This window comes from Martes martes (genome assembly GCF_963455335.1).
Source record: "Martes martes genome assembly, chromosome: Y".
Taxonomy (NCBI): Eukaryota; Metazoa; Chordata; class Mammalia; order Carnivora; family Mustelidae; genus Martes; species Martes martes.
In genome coordinates, this window is record NC_137907.1 from 10,168,811 (window position 1) to 10,185,446 (window position 16,636).

A 16,636-nucleotide genomic window follows, 5' to 3' on the forward strand; every position below is an offset into this window, starting at 1 on the left:
TGTGGGGACAGAAGTCTGAAAACACTAACTCGGCTGAGGTTTGGGGCTGAGAGTATGGCAGGGCCAATCGAGAGACTGTGAGGGGAGTTCCTTAGGATATGAACAAAGGGCAAGTGTGAGGCAGTTGCTCAGGCTTTGGTCTCTGGATGTTGTGTCAAGGACGGGCGTGGAATGTCGGGGTGGCCTCAACGGCCATGGACCAGGCTCCCTCTCTGGGGATTTGGCCCAGCTCCCAAGAGTTTGATGTCATTCTGAGGGAAGGGAGGAGTCCTGTTTACTCCCTCCAGTGTCCCTCCAAAGGAGGGATTCCAGAGCAGGGTCCTGGGTACGGGCTACTGGAAAACCCGAGCACTGGTTTCGATTGGGGGCCTACGGGAAGGGCCCATGGGAAGCCCCATATGCGGGCTCTTGGTCCAGCCACTGAGAGGCCTTACTTGAGCACATGGCTCACTCTGAGGGTCACAATGCGTGTTTGTGCCAAAGGTGGCCCTCAAGTATGGGCGTGTCCTCATGGGCCATGCTGGTTTCTCCTACCCTGAAGGTTGGACACCACGCAAACAGCAAGGTTTCTTGCCATGGGGATGGAGGAGTTCTGATGACTGTATCAGGTTCCCCCCATGCAGTTATTGGAGATAAAATCTAGGTTCTGAAGCCTGAAAACCCTGTTTGAGACGAGATGACAGCCTAAGGCCATGGCAGATCCAATGTGCTAGGTGTGCGGCCAGCTGTCTGGGTGTTGGTTGGGAGGTCCGGGCTCAGACTGTGTCAGACAGAGCATTAGTGCCCAGGGCAGCCTCTATATTTGGGGTGCAGTGGAGTGGCGTGCAGGTTGAGTCTCATTTTGGGTTTTTGGGCAGCCCCAGAGGGCAACGTTTTTCTTCTGGTGGGCAGGCAGAGTGCTGCCCTGTGTCTCTGGAATTCCCAACCTGGATGGCTTGTGGGCCAGGAGTGTAAGGTCTGAAGACTGAGAACACAAGCTAGGCTTAGGTTATGCGGCGTTGGCACATCAGGCCCACTCTGCAGAGTCTGAATCCGAGATCTCCTGCATCTGAAGTCAGGACGAGTATCTGATATAGGATCAGGTTGGAGTTTTTGTCCTTGATGGCCCCTTCAGGAAGGGGGGAGTGCTCATGAGGTCATGGACGTTTTCCCATGCTCGCAGTTGTGAGATGCTCCAAACCGAAAGGATACCTTCTGTGGGACAGTTGAGTCCTGTTGGATGGCTCCAGGATGCCCCATACAGCAAGAATCGAGAGCATAGTTCTAAGGATGGATGCCTGGGCACCCCACTTCGCATCCCCATTGGCTGCTTGCGACATGGCAGGTTCGATCTGCTGGCTCTGGGGCGTGCTACCCAGGGGGCTGAGTTGAAATGGACTCTCCTGAGGATGGGTCATCAAGTGGGTTCTTGTCCATGGAGACCTAGGAATGTGGCGGTGGCTCGGTGAACTGGAAGGATTCTCCAACCAGAGGGTTGGACACAGCTCCAAAGAGCAAGTTTCCCATGTGGAGACGACAGGTGTCCTGACTGGTGCCTCAGGAAACCCCCTGGTATTGGAAACCAGTCCTCTGAGGAGAGACGCCTGGAAACCAACAAAAGGGTTCAAATTAGGGCCTAGGGGGCCTGTCTGGTTCAATCTTCTTTCTCTGGGTACATCCTTCTGTTTGTCTGAGTGGAGGTCTTTGCTCAGCTTGTGTCAGATCAGTCCTGTTGGTCCAGGTTGGCCTAAAATATTGGGATGGCCTCAGGGACCTTGGAGGTTTCTCCTAATCTGTAGGGTTGTGGCCAATGGAATGGGCAGAGTTTCCTTGGAGAGGGCAGGCCCAGTCCTGCGGTGTGGCTCCAGGGGCCCCAGCCTGGAGGATGTGTGGGCCAGGGCTGTGGGGACAGAAGTCTGAAAACACAAACTCGGCTCAAGTTTGGGCCTGAGGATATGGCAAGCCTGATCTAAAGACCTTGCAGGGAGATCCTCAGGATATGAATGAAGGGCGAGTGTGAGGCTGTTGATCAGGCTTTTTTCTCTCGATTTTGTGTCAAGGAGGGCTGTCAAATGGAGGAATGGCTTCATAGGCGATGGCCAATTCGCCATCTCTGGGGATTTGGCCTGGCTCCCAAGGGTATGTGGTCATTCTGTGGGAAGGGAGGAGTCCTGTTTGCTGCCTCCGGTGTCCCTCCCAAAGAGGGATTCCAGAGCAGGGCCCTGGGTCCCGGCGACTGGAAAACCCAAACTCGGGTTAGGATGGGGGCCCAAGGGGCATGGGAAGCCCCCTAGGCGGGCTCGTGGTCCAGCCACTGAGAGACCTGATTGGAGCACGAGGCTTATGGTGAGGGTCACCAGGCGTCTTTGTGCCCAAGGCGACCCTCAAGCATGGGCGTGGCCTCCTGGGCCATGCAGGTTTCTCCTACCCTGAAGGTTGGACACCAGGCCATCAGCAAGGTTTCTTGGATGGGGATGGAGGAGTTCAGATTTCTGCATATGGTTCCCTCCTGTCCGGGGATTGGAGATAAGGTCTAGATTCAGATGCCTGAACACCTATCTTGGCAAGTGATGCCAGCCTAAGGCCATGGAGGTTCTGATGTGCTGGCTTTGCGGCCAAATATGTGGGTGTCTGTCAGGAGGTCTGGGCTCAGGCTGCGTCAGACAGAGCATTAGTGCCCAGGGCAGCCTAGGAAATTGGGGTGCATTCTAGGGCCGTGCATATTGAACCTCATTTGGGGTTTCTGGGCAGCCCTAGAGGGCAATGTTTTCCTTCTGGTGGGCAGGCAGCGTGGTGTTGTGGCTCCAGAATCCCCAATCTTGAGGGCTTGTGGGCCAGAAGTGTCAGGATGGAAGTCTGAAAACCCAAGCTAGTGTTAGTTTTGGGGCTGAGGGCATGGCTGGCCCACTCTGCAGACACGAAATTGAGATCTCCTTCAACTGAATTCAGGGGCGTATCAGACATTGGCTCAGGCTGGAGGATGGGTTCATGATGTCCCCTTCATGATGTGGGGGCCTCATGAGGCCATGGAGTCTTTCCCACGCTGGGGGTTGTTAGCTGTTCCAAACTGCAAGGTTTCCTTCTGTGGGACAGTTGAGTCCTGGTGGATGGCTCAAGAACACCCTGTCTGAAAGAACCGAGAGCAGGCTTCTAAGGATGGATGCCTGGACACCCCACCTCGAATTCCCATTGGCTCCTAGTGACAAGGCAGGTTCGATCTGCTGGCTCTGGGGCGAACTCCCCAGGGGGCTGGGTTGAAATGGACTCTCCTGAGGATGGGTCATCATGTGGGTTTGTGTCCATGGAGATCTTGGAATGTGGGGGTGGCTCATGGGACGTGCAGTTTTATCCTACATGGAGGGTTTGCCACAGCTCCAAAGAGCAAACAACCCATGTTGAGAAGAGAGGTGTTCCTTTTGGTGGCTCAGGAAACCCCATATGCTGGTATTAGAAACCAGGCCTTGGGGCACCTGGGTGGCTCAGTGGGTTAAACCTCTGCCTTTGGTGCAGGTCATCATCTCGGGGTCCTGGGATCGAGCCCCGCATCGGGCTGTCTGCTCGGCGGGGAGCCTGCTTCCTCTCTCCCTCTCTCTGCCTGCCTCACTGTCTACTTGTGATCTCTCTCTCTGTGTCAAAGAAATAAATAAAATCTAAAAAAAATAGTCTCTCATGCTTTAAGAAACCAGGCCTTGGAGGTGAGGCACCCAGATTCAAAAACAACGTATCAGATTAGGAACTGGTGCCTGTCCGGATCAATCTTCTGTCTCTGGGGACATCCGTCTGCTTGTCTGAGTGGAGGTAATTGCTCATCTTGTGTCATATCGCCCCTGTTTGTCCAGGGCGGCCTACACTATTGGGATGGCCTCGGGGACCTTGCAGGTTTCTCCTCATCTGTAGGGTTGTGGCCAATGAAATGGGTAGAGTTTCCTTGGAGAGGGCAGGCACAGTCCTGCGGTGTGGCTTCAGGGGTCCCATCCTGGAGGGTGTGTGGGCCAGAACTGTGGGGACAGAAGTCTGAAAACACTAACTCGGCTGAGGTTTGGGGCTGAGAGTATGGCAGGGCCAATCGAGAGACTGTGAGGGGAGTTCCTTAGGATATGAACAAAGGGCAAGTGTGAGGCAGTTGCTCAGGCTTTGGTCTCTGGATGTTGTGTCAAGGACGGGCGTGGAATGTCGGGGTGGCCTCAACGGCCATGGACCAGGCTCCCTCTCTGGGGATTTGGCCCAGCTCCCAAGAGTTTGATGTCATTCTGAGGGAAGGGAGGAGTCCTGTTTACTCCCTCCAGTGTCCCTCCAAAGGAGGGATTCCAGAGCAGGGTCCTGGGTACGGGCTACTGGAAAACCCGAGCACTGGTTTCGATTGGGGGCCTACGGGAAGGGCCCATGGGAAGCCCCATATGCGGGCTCTTGGTCCAGCCACTGAGAGGCCTTACTTGAGCACATGGCTCACTCTGAGGGTCACAATGCGTGTTTGTGCCAAAGGTGGCCCTCAAGTATGGGCGTGTCCTCATGGGCCATGCTGGTTTCTCCTACCCTGAAGGTTGGACACCACGCAAACAGCAAGGTTTCTTGCCATGGGGATGGAGGAGTTCTGATGACTGTATCAGGTTCCCCCCATGCAGTTATTGGAGATAAAATCTAGGTTCTGAAGCCTGAAAACCCTGTTTGAGACGAGATGACAGCCTAAGGCCATGGCAGATCCAATGTGCTAGGTGTGCGGCCAGCTGTCTGGGTGTTGGTTGGGAGGTCCGGGCTCAGACTGTGTCAGACAGAGCATTAGTGCCCAGGGCAGCCTCTATATTTGGGGTGCAGTGGAGTGGCGTGCAGGTTGAGTCTCATTTTGGGTTTTTGGGCAGCCCCAGAGGGCAACGTTTTTCTTCTGGTGGGCAGGCAGAGTGCTGCCCTGTGTCTCTGGAATTCCCAACCTGGATGGCTTGTGGGCCAGGAGTGTAAGGTCTGAAGACTGAGAACACAAGCTAGGCTTAGGTTATGGGGCGTGGGCACATCAGGCCCACTCTGCAGAGTCTGAATCCGAGATCTCCTGCATCTGAAGTCAGGACGAGTATCTGATATAGGATCAGGTTGGAGTTTTTGTCCTTGATGGCCCCTTCAGGAAGGGGGGAGTGCTCATGAGGTCATGGACGTTTTCCCATGCTCGCAGTTGTGAGATGCTCCAAACCGAAAGGATACCTTCTGTGGGACAGTTGAGTCCTGTTGGATGGCTCCAGGATGCCCCATACAGCAAGAATCGAGAGCATAGTTCTAAGGATGGATGCCTGGGCACCCCACTTCGCATCCCCATTGGCTGCTTGCGACATGGCAGGTTCGATCTGCTGGCTCTGGGGCGTGCTACCCAGGGGGCTGAGTTGAAATGGACTCTCCTGAGGATGGGTCATCATGTGGGTTCTTGTCCATGGAGACCTTGGAATGTGGCGGTGGCTCGGTGAACTGGAAGGATTCTCCAACCAGAGGGTTGGACACAGCTCCAAAGAGCAAGTTTCCCATGTGGAGACGACAGGTGTTCTCATTGGTGCCTCAGGAAACCCCCTGGTATTGGAAACCAGTCCTCTGAGGAGAGACGCCTGGAAACCAACAAAAGGGTTCAGATTAGGGCCTAGGGGGCCTGTCTGGTTCAATCTTCTTTCTCTGGGTACATCCTTCTGTTTGTCTGAGTGGAGGTCTTTGCTCAGCTTGTGTCAGATCAGTCCTGTTGGTCCAGGATGGCCTAAACTATTGGGATGGCCTCAGGGACCTTGGAGGTTTCTCCTAATCTGTAGGGTTGTGGCCAATGGAATGGGCAGAGTTTCCTTGGAGAGGGCAGGCCCAGTCCTGCGGTGTGGCTCCAGGGGCCCCAGCCTGGAGGATGTGTGGGCCAGGGCTGTGGGGACAGAAGTCTGAAAACACAAACTCGGCTCAAGTTTGGGCCCGAGGATATGGCAAGCCTGATCTAAAGACCTTGCAGGGAGATCCTCAGGATATGAATGAAGGGCGAGTGTGAGGCTGTTGATCAGGCTTTTTTCTCTCGATTTTGTGTCAAGGAGGGCTGTCAAATGGAGGAATGGCTTCATAGGCGATGGCCAATTCGCCATCTCTGGGGATTTGGCCTGGCTCCCAAGGGTATGTGGTCATTCTGTGGGAAGGGAGGAGTCCTGTTTGCTGCCTCCGGTGTCCCTCCCAAAGAGGGATTCCAGAGCAGGGCCCTGGGTCCCGGCGACTGGAAAACCCAAACTCGGGTTAGGATGGGGGCCCAAGGGGCATGGGAAGCCCCCTAGGCGGGCTCGTGGTCCAGCCACTGAGAGACCTGATTGGAGCACGAGGCTTATGGTGAGGGTCACCAGGCGTCTTTGTGCCCAAGGCGACCCTCAAGCATGGGCGTGGCCTCCTGGGCCATGCAGGTTTCTCCTACCCTGAAGGTTGGACACCAGGCCATCAGCAAGGTTTCTTGGATGGGGATGGAGGAGTTCAGATTTCTGCATATGGTTCCCTCCTGTCCGGGGATTGGAGATAAGGTCTAGATTCAGATGCCTGAACACCTATCTTGGCAAGTGATGCCAGCCTAAGGCCATGGAGGTTCTGATGTGCTGGCTTTGCGGCCAAATATGTGGGTGTCTGTCAGGAGGTCTGGGCTCAGGCTGCGTCAGACAGAGCATTAGTGCCCAGGGCAGCCTAGGAAATTGGGGTGCATTCTAGGGCCGTGCATATTGAACCTCATTTGGGGTTTCTGGGCAGCCCTAGAGGGCAATGTTTTCCTTCTGGTGGGCAGGCAGCGTGGTGTTGTGGCTCCAGAATCCCCAATCTTGAGGGCTTGTGGGCCAGAAGTGTCAGGATGGAAGTCTGAAAACCCAAGCTAGTGTTAGTTTTGGGGCTGAGGGCATGGCTGGCCCACTCTGCAGACACGAAATTGAGATCTCCTTCAACTGAATTCAGGGGCGTATCAGACATTGGCTCAGGCTGGAGGATGGGTTCATGATGTCCCCTTCATGATGTGGGGGCCTCATGAGGCCATGGAGTCTTTCCCACGCTGGGGGTTGTTAGCTGTTCCAAACTGCAAGGTTTCCTTCTGTGGGACAGTTGAGTCCTGGTGGATGGCTCAAGAACACCCTGTCTGAAAGAACCGAGAGCAGGCTTCTAAGGATGGATGCCTGGACACCCCACCTCGAATTCCCATTGGCTCCTAGTGACAAGGCAGGTTCGATCTGCTGGCTCTGGGGCGAACTCCCCAGGGGGCTGGGTTGAAATGGACTCTCCTGAGGATGGGTCATCATGTGGGTTTGTGTCCATGGAGATCTTGGAATGTGGGGGTGGCTCATGGGACGTGCAGTTTTATCCTACATGGAGGGTTTGCCACAGCTCCAAAGAGCAAACAACCCATGTTGAGAAGAGAGGTGTTCCTTTTGGTGGCTCAGGAAACCCCATATGCTGGTATTAGAAACCAGGCCTTGGGGCACCTGGGTGGCTCAGTGGGTTAAACCTCTGCCTTTGGTGCAGGTCATCATCTCGGGGTCCTGGGATCGAGCCCCGCATCGGGCTGTCTGCTCGGCGGGGAGCCTGCTTCCTCTCTCCCTCTCTCTGCCTGCATCACTGTCTACTTGTGATCTCTCTCTCTGTGTCAAATAAATAAATAAAATCTAAAAAAAATAGTCTCTCATGCTTTAAGAACCCAGGCCTTGGAGGTGAGGCACCCAGATTCAAAAACAACGTATCAGATTAGGAACTGGTGCCTGTCCGGATCAATCTTCTGTCTCTGGGGACATCCGTCTGCTTGTCTGAGTGGAGGTAATTGCTCATCTTGTGTCATATCGCCCCTGTTTGTCCAGGGCGGCCTACACTATTGGGATGGCCTCGGGGACCTTGCAGGTTTCTCCTCATCTGTAGGGTTGTGGCCAATGAAATGGGTAGAGTTTCCTTGGAGAGGGCAGGCACAGTCCTGCGGTGTGGCTTCAGGGGTCCCATCCTGGAGGGTGTGTGGGCCAGAACTGTGGGGACAGAAGTCTGAAAACACTAACTCGGCTGAGGTTTGGGGCTGAGAGTATGGCAGGGCCAATCGAGAGACTGTGAGGGGAGTTCCTTAGGATATGAACAAAGGGCAAGTGTGAGGCAGTTGCTCAGGCTTTGTTCTCTGGATGTTGTGTCAAGGACGGGCGTGGAATGTCGGGGTGGCCTCAACGGCCATGGACCAGGCTCCCTCTCTGGGGATTTGGCCCAGCTCCCAAGAGTTTGATGTCATTCTGAGGGAAGGGAGGAGTCCTGTTTACTCCCTCCAGTGTCCCTCCAAAGGAGGGATTCCAGAGCAGGGTCCTGGGTACGGGCTACTGGAAAACCCGAGCACTGGTTTCGATTGGGGGCCTACGGGAAGGGCCCATGGGAAGCCCCATATGCGGGCTCTTGGTCCAGCCACTGAGAGGCCTTACTTGAGCACATGGCTCACTCTGAGGGTCACAATGCGTGTTTGTGCCAAAGGTGGCCCTCAAGTATGGGCGTGTCCTCATGGGCCATGCTGGTTTCTCCTACCCTGAAGGTTGGACACCACGCAAACAGCAAGGTTTCTTGCCATGGGGATGGAGGAGTTCTGATGACTGTATCAGGTTCCCCCCATGCAGTTATTGGAGATAAAATCTAGGTTCTGAAGCCTGAAAACCCTGTTTGAGACGAGATGACAGCCTAAGGCCATGGCAGATCCAATGTGCTAGGTGTGCGGCCAGCTGTCTGGGTGTTGGTTGGGAGGTCCGGGCTCAGACTGTGTCAGACAGAGCATTAGTGCCCAGGGCAGCCTCTATATTTGGGGTGCAGTGGAGTGGCGTGCAGGTTGAGTCTCATTTTGGGTTTTTGGGCAGCCCCAGAGGGCAACGTTTTTCTTCTGGTGGGCAGGCAGAGTGCTGCCCTGTGTCTCTGGAATTCCCAACCTGGATGGCTTGTGGGCCAGGAGTGTAAGGTCTGAAGACTGAGAACACAAGCTAGGCTTAGGTTATGCGGCGTGGGCACATCAGGCCCACTCTGCAGAGTCTGAATCCGAGATCTCCTGCATCTGAAGTCAGGACGAGTATCTGATATAGGATCAGGTTGGAGTTTTTGTCCTTGATGGCCCCTTCAGGAAGGGGGGAGTGCTCATGAGGTCATGGACGTTTTCCCATGCTCGCAGTTGTGAGATGCTCCAAACCGAAAGGATACCTTCTGTGGGACAGTTGAGTCCTGTTGGATGGCTCCAGGATGCCCCATACAGCAAGAATCGAGAGCATAGTTCTAAGGATGGATGCCTGGGCACCCCACTTCGCATCCCCATTGGCTGCTTGCGACATGGCAGGTTCGATCTGCTGGCTCTGGGGCGTGCTACCCAGGGGGCTGAGTTGAAATGGACTCTCCTGAGGATGGGTCATCATGTGGGTTCTTGTCCATGGAGACCTAGGAATGTGGCGGTGGCTCGGTGAACTGGAAGGATTCTCCAACCAGAGGGTTGGACACAGCTCCAAAGAGCAAGTTTCCCATGTGGAGACGACAGGTGTTCTGATTGGTGCCTCAGGAAACCCCCTGGTATTGGAAACCAGTCCTCTGAGGAGAGACGCCTGGAAACCAACACAAGGGTTCAGATTAGGGCCTAGGGGGCCTGTCTGGTTCAATCTTCTTTCTCTGGGTACATCCTTCTGTTTGTCTGAGTGGAGGTCTTTGCTCAGCTTGTGTCAGATCAGTCCTGTTGGTCCAGGATGGCCTAAACTATTGGGAGGGCCTCAGGGACCTTGGAGGTTTCTCCTAATCTGTAGGGTTGTGGCCAATGGAATGGGCAGAGTTTCCTTGGAGAGGGCAGGCCCAGTCCTGCGGTGTGGCTCCAGGGGCCCCAGCCTGGAGGATGTGTGGGCCAGGGCTGTGGGGACAGAAGTCTGAAAACACAAACTCGGCTCAAGTTTGGGCCCGAGGATATGGCAAGCCTGATCTAAAGACCTTGCAGGGAGCTCCTCAGGATATGAATGAAGGGCGAGTGTGAGGCTGTTGATCAGGCTTTTTTCTCTTGATTTTGTGTCAAGGAGGGCTGTCGAATGGAGGAATGGCTTCATAGGCGATGGCCAATTCGCCATCTCTGGGGATTTGGCCTGGCTCCCAAGGGTATGTGGTCATTCTGTGGGAAGGGAGGAGTCCTGTTTGCTGCCTCCGGTGTCCCTCCCAAAGAGGGATTCCAGAGCAGGGCCCTGGGTCCCGGCGTTTGGAAAACCCAAACTCGGGTTAGGATGGGGGCCCAAGGGGCATGGGAAGCCCCCTAGGCGGGCTCGTGGTCCAGCCACTGAGAGACCTGATTGGAGCACGAGGCTTATGGTGAGGGTCACCAGGCGTCTTTGTGCCCAAGGCGACCCTCAAGCATGGGCGTGGCCTCCTGGGCCATGCAGGTTTCTCCTACCCTGAAGGTTGGACACCAGGCCATCAGCAAGGTTTCTTGGATGGGGATGGAGGAGTTCAGATTTCTGCATATGGTTCCCTCCTGTCCGGGGATTGGAGATAAGGTCTAGATTCAGATGCCTGAACACCTATATTGGCAAGTGATGCCAGCCTAAGGCCATGGAGGTTCTGATGTGCTGGCTTTGCGGCCAAATATGTGGGTGTCTGTCAGGAGGTCTGGGCTCAGGCTGCGTCAGACAGAGCATTAGTGCCCAGGGCAGCCTAGGAAATTGGGGTGCATTCTAGGGCCGTGCATATTGAACCTCATTTGGGGTTTCTGGGCAGCCCTAGAGGGCAATGTTTTCCTTCTGGTGGGCAGGCAGCGTGGTGTTGTGGCTCCAGAATTCCCAATCTTGAGGGCTTGTGGGCCAGAAGTGTCAGGATGGAAGTCTGAAAACCCAAGCTAGTGTTAGTTTTGGGGCTGAGGGCATGGCTGGCCCACTCTGCAGACACGAAATTGAGATCTCCTTCAACTGAATTCAGGGGCGTATCAGACATTGGCTCAGGCTGGAGGATGGGTTCATGATGTCCCCTTCATGATGTGGGGGCCTCATGAGGCCATGGAGTCTTTCCCACGCTGGGGGTTGTTAGCTGTTCCAAACTGCAAGGTTTCCTTCTGTGGGACAGTTGAGTCCTGGTGGATGGCTCAAGAACACCCTGTCTGAAAGAACCGAGAGCAGGCTTCTAAGGATGGATGCCTGGACACCCCACCTCGAATTCCCATTGGCTCCTAGTGACAAGGCAGGTTCGATCTGCTGGCTCTGGGGCGAACTCCCCAGGGGGCTGGGTTGAAATGGACTCTCCTGAGGATGGGTCATCATGTGGGTTTGTGTCCATGGAGATCTTGGAATGTGGGGGTGGCTCATGGGACGTGCAGTTTTATCCTACATGGAGGGTTTGCCACAGCTCCAAAGAGCAAACAACCCATGTTGAGAAGAGAGGTGTTCCTTTTGGTGGCTCAGGAAACCCCATATGCTGGTATTAGAAACCAGGCCTTGGGGCACCTGGGTGGCTCAGTGGGTTAAACCTCTGCCTTTGGTGCAGGTCATCATCTCGGGGTCCTGGGATCGAGCCCCGCATCGGGCTGTCTGCTCGGCGGGGAGCCTGCTTCCTCTCTCCCTCTCTCTGCCTGCCTCACTGTCTACTTGTGATCTCTCTCTCTGTGTCAAATAAATAAATAAAATCTAAAAAAAAGAGTCTCTCATGCTTTAAGAAACCAGGCCTTGGAGGTGAGGCACCCAGATTCAAAAACAACGTATCAGATTAGGAACTGGTGCCTGTCCGGATCAATCTTCTGTCTCTGGGGACATCCGTCTGCTTGTCTGAGTGGAGGTAATTGCTCATCTTGTGTCATATCGCCCCTGTTTGTCCAGGGCGGCCTACACTATTGGGATGGCCTCGGGGACCTTGCAGGTTTCTCCTCATCTGTAGGGTTGTGGCCAATGAAATGGGTAGAGTTTCCTTGGAGAGGGCAGGCACAGTCCTGCGGTGTGGCTTCAGGGGTCCCATCCTGGAGGGTGTGTGGGCCAGAACTGTGGGGACAGAAGTCTGAAAACACTAACTCGGCTGAGGTTTGGGGCTGAGAGTATGGCAGGGCCAATCGAGAGACTGTGAGGGGAGTTCCTTAGGATATGAACAAAGGGCAAGTGTGAGGCAGTTGCTCAGGCTTTGGTCTCTGGATGTTGTGTCAAGGACGGGCGTGGAATGTCGGGGTGGCCTCAACGGCCATGGACCAGGCTCCCTCTCTGGGGATTTGGCCCAGCTCCCAAGAGTTTGATGTCATTCTGAGGGAAGGGAGGAGTCCTGTTTACTCCCTCCAGTGTCCCTCCAAAGGAGGGATTCCAGAGCAGGGTCCTGGGTACGGGCTACTGGAAAACCCGAGCACTGGTTTCGATTGGGGGCCTACGGGAAGGGCCCATGGGAAGCCCCATATGCGGGCTCTTGGTCCAGCCACTGAGAGGCCTTACTTGAGCACATGGCTCACTCTGAGGGTCACAATGCGTGTTTGTGCCAAAGGTGGCCCTCAAGTATGGGCGTGTCCTCATGGGCCATGCTGGTTTCTCCTACCCTGAAGGTTGGACACCACGCAAACAGCAAGGTTTCTTGCCATGGGGATGGAGGAGTTCTGATGACTGTATCAGGTTCCCCCCATGCAGTTATTGGAGATAAAATCTAGGTTCTGAAGCCTGAAAACCCTGTTTGAGACGAGATGACAGCCTAAGGCCATGGCAGATCCAATGTGCTAGGTGTGCGGCCAGCTGTCTGGGTGTTGCTTGGGAGGTCCGGGCTCAGACTGTGTCAGACAGAGCATTAGTGCCCAGGGCAGCCTCTATATTTGGGGTGCAGTGGAGTGGCGTGCAGGTTGAGTCTCATTTTGGGTTTTTGGGCAGCCCCAGAGGGCAACGTTTTTCTTCTGGTGGGCAGGCAGAGTGCTGCCCTGTGTCTCTGGAATTCCCAACCTGGATGGCTTGTGGGCCAGGAGTGTAAGGTCTGAAGACTGAGAACACAAGCTAGGCTTAGGTTATGGGGCGTGGGCACATCAGGCCCACTCTGCAGAGTCTGAATCCGAGATCTCCTGCATCTGAAGTCAGGACGAGTATCTGATATAGGATCAGGTTGGAGTTTTTGTCCTTGATGGCCCCTTCAGGAAGGGGGGAGTGCTCATGAGGTCATGGACGTTTTCCCATGCTCGCAGTTGTGAGATGCTCCAAACCGAAAGGATACCTTCTGTGGGACAGTTGAGTCCTGTTGGATGGCTCCAGGATGCCCCATACAGCAAGAATCGAGAGCATAGTTCTAAGGATGGATGCCTGGGCACCCCACTTCGCATCCCCATTGGCTGCTTGCGACATGGCAGGTTCGATCTGCTGGCTCTGGGGCGTGCTACCCAGGGGGCTGAGTTGAAATGGACTCTCCTGAGGATGGGTCATCATGTGGGTTCTTGTCCATGGAGACCTTGGAATGTGGCGGTGGCTCGGTGAACTGGAAGGATTCTCCAACCAGAGGGTTGGACACAGCTCCAAAGAGCAAGTTTCCCATGTGGAGACGACAGGTGTTCTGATTGGTGCCTCAGGAAACCCCCTGGTATTGGAAACCAGTCCTCTGAGGAGAGACGCCTGGAAACCAACACAAGGGTTCAGATTAGGGCCTAGGGGGCCTGTCTGGTTCAATCTTCTTTCTCTGGGTACATCCTTCTGTTTGTCTGAGTGGAGGTCTTTGCTCAGCTTGTGTCAGATCAGTCCTGTTGGTCCAGGATGGCCTAAACTATTGGGATGGCCTCAGGGACCTTGGAGGTTTCTCCTAATCTGTAGGGTTGTGGCCAATGGAATGGGCAGAGTTTCCTTGGAGAGGGCAGGCCCAGTCCTGCGGTGTGGCTCCAGGGGCCCCAGCCTGGAGGATGTGTGGGCCAGGGCTGTGGGGACAGAAGTCTGAAAACACAAACTCGGCTCAAGTTTGGGCCCGAGGATATGGCAAGCCTGATCTAAAGACCTTGCAGGGAGCTCCTCAGGATATGAATGAAGGGCGAGTGTGAGGCTGTTGATCAGGCTTTTTTCTCTTGATTTTGTGTCAAGGAGGGCTGTCGAATGGAGGAATGGCTTCATAGGCGATGGCCAATTCGCCATCTCTGGGGATTTGGCCTGGCTCCCAAGGGTATGTGGTCATTCTGTGGGAAGGGAGGAGTCCTGTTTGCTGCCTCCGGTGTCCCTCCCAAAGAGGGATTCCAGAGCAGGGCCCTGGGTCCCGGCGTTTGGAAAACCCAAACTCGGGTTAGGATGGGGGCCCAAGGGGCATGGGAAGCCCCCTAGGCGGGCTCGTGGTCCAGCCACTGAGAGACCTGATTGGAGCACGAGGCTTATGGTGAGGGTCACCAGGCGTCTTTGTGCCCAAGGCGACCCTCAAGCATGGGCGTGGCCTCCTGGGCCATGCAGGTTTCTCCTACCCTGAAGGTTGGACACCAGGCCATCAGCAAGGTTTCTTGGATGGGGATGGAGGAGTTCAGATTTCTGCATATGGTTCCCTCCTGTCCGGGGATTGGAGATAAGGTCTAGATTCAGATGCCTGAACACCTATCTTGGCAAGTGATGCCAGCCTAAGGCCATGGAGGTTCTGATGTGCTGGCTTTGCGGCCAAATATGTGGGTGTCTGTCAGGAGGTCTGGGCTCAGGCTGCGTCAGACAGAGCATTAGTGCCCAGGGCAGCCTAGGAAATTGGGGTGCATTCTAGGGCCGTGCATATTGAACCTCATTTGGGGTTTCTGGGCAGCCCTAGAGGGCAATGTTTTCCTTCTGGTGGGCAGGCAGCGTGGTGTTGTGGCTCCAGAATCCCCAATCTTGAGGGCTTGTGGGCCAGAAGTGTCAGGATGGAAGTCTGAAAACCCAAGCTAGTGTTAGTTTTGGGGCTGAGGGCATGGCTGGCCCACTCTGCAGACACGAAAGTGAGATCTCCTTCAACTGAATTCAGGGGCGTATCAGACATTGGCTCAGGCTGGAGGATGGGTTCATGATGTCCCCTTCATGATGTGGGGGCCTCATGAGGCCATGGAGTCTTTCCCACGCTGGGGGTTGTTAGCTGTTCCAAACTGCAAGGTTTCCTTCTGTGGGACAGTTGAGTCCTGGTGGATGGCTCAAGAACACCCTGTCTGAAAGAACCGAGAGCAGGCTTCTAAGGATGGATGCCTGGACACCCCACCTCGAATTCCCATTGGCTCCTAGTGACAAGGCAGGTTCGATCTGCTGGCTCTGGGGCGAACTCCCCAGGGGGCTGGGTTGAAATGGACTCTCCTGAGGATGGGTCATCATGTGGGTTTGTGTCCATGGAGATCTTGGAATGTGGGGGTGGCTCATGGGACGTGCAGTTTTATCCTACATGGAGGGTTTGCCACAGCTCCAAAGAGCAAACAACCCATGTTGAGAAGAGAGGTGTTCCTTTTGGTGGCTCAGGAAACCCCATATGCTGGTATTAGAAACCAGGCCTTGGGGCACCTGGGTGGCTCAGTGGGTTAAACCTCTGCCTTTGGTGCAGGTCATCATCTCGGGGTCCTGGGATCGAGCCCCGCATCGGGCTGTCTGCTCGGCGGGGAGCCTGCTTCCTCTCTCCCTCTCTCTGCCTGCCTCACTGTCTACTTGTGATCTCTCTCTCTGTGTCAAAGAAATAAATAAAATCTAAAAAAAATAGTCTCTCATGCTTTAAGAAACCAGGCCTTGGAGGTGAGGCACCCAGATTCAAAAACAACGTATCAGATTAGGAACTGGTGCCTGTCCGGATCAATCTTCTGTCTCTGGGGACATCCGTCTGCTTGTCTGAGTGGAGGTAATTGCTCATCTTGTGTCATATCGCCCCTGTTTGTCCAGGGCGGCCTACACTATTGGGATGGCCTCGGGGACCTTGCAGGTTTCTCCTCATCTGTAGGGTTGTGGCCAATGAAATGGGTAGAGTTTCCTTGGAGAGGGCAGGCACAGTCCTGCGGTGTGGCTTCAGGGGTCCCATCCTGGAGGGTGTGTGGGCCAGAACTGTGGGGACAGAAGTCTGAAAACACTAACTCGGCTGAGGTTTGGGGCTGAGAGTATGGCAGGGCCAATCGAGAGACTGTGAGGGGAGTTCCTTAGGATATGAACAAAGGGCAAGTGTGAGGCAGTTGCTCAGGCTTTGGTCTCTGGATGTTGTGTCAAGGACGGGCGTGGAATGTCGGGGTGGCCTCAACGGCCATGGACCAGGCTCCCTCTCTGGGGATTTGGCCCAGCTCCCAAGAGTTTGATGTCATTCTGAGGGAAGGGAGGAGTCCTGTTTACTCCCTCCAGTGTCCCTCCAAAGGACGGATTCCAGAGCAGGGTCCTGGGTACGGGCTACTGGAAAACCCGAGCACTGGTTTCGATTGGGGTCCTACGGGAAGGGCCCATGGGAAGCCCCATATGCGGGCTCTTGGTCCAGCCACTGAGAGGCCTTACTTGAGCACATGGCTCACTCTGAGGGTCACAATGCGTGTTTGTGCCAAAGGTGGCCCTCAAGTATGGGCGTGTCCTCATGGGCCATGCTGGTTTCTCCTACCCTGAAGGTTGGACACCACGCAAACAGCAAGGTTTCTTGCCATGGGGATGGAGGAGTTCTGATGACTGTATCAGGTTCCCCCCATGCAGTTATTGGAGATAAAATCTAGGTTCTGAAGCCTGAAAACCCTGTTTGAGACGAGATGACAGCCTAAGGCCATGGCAGATCCAATGTGCTAGGTGTGCGGCCA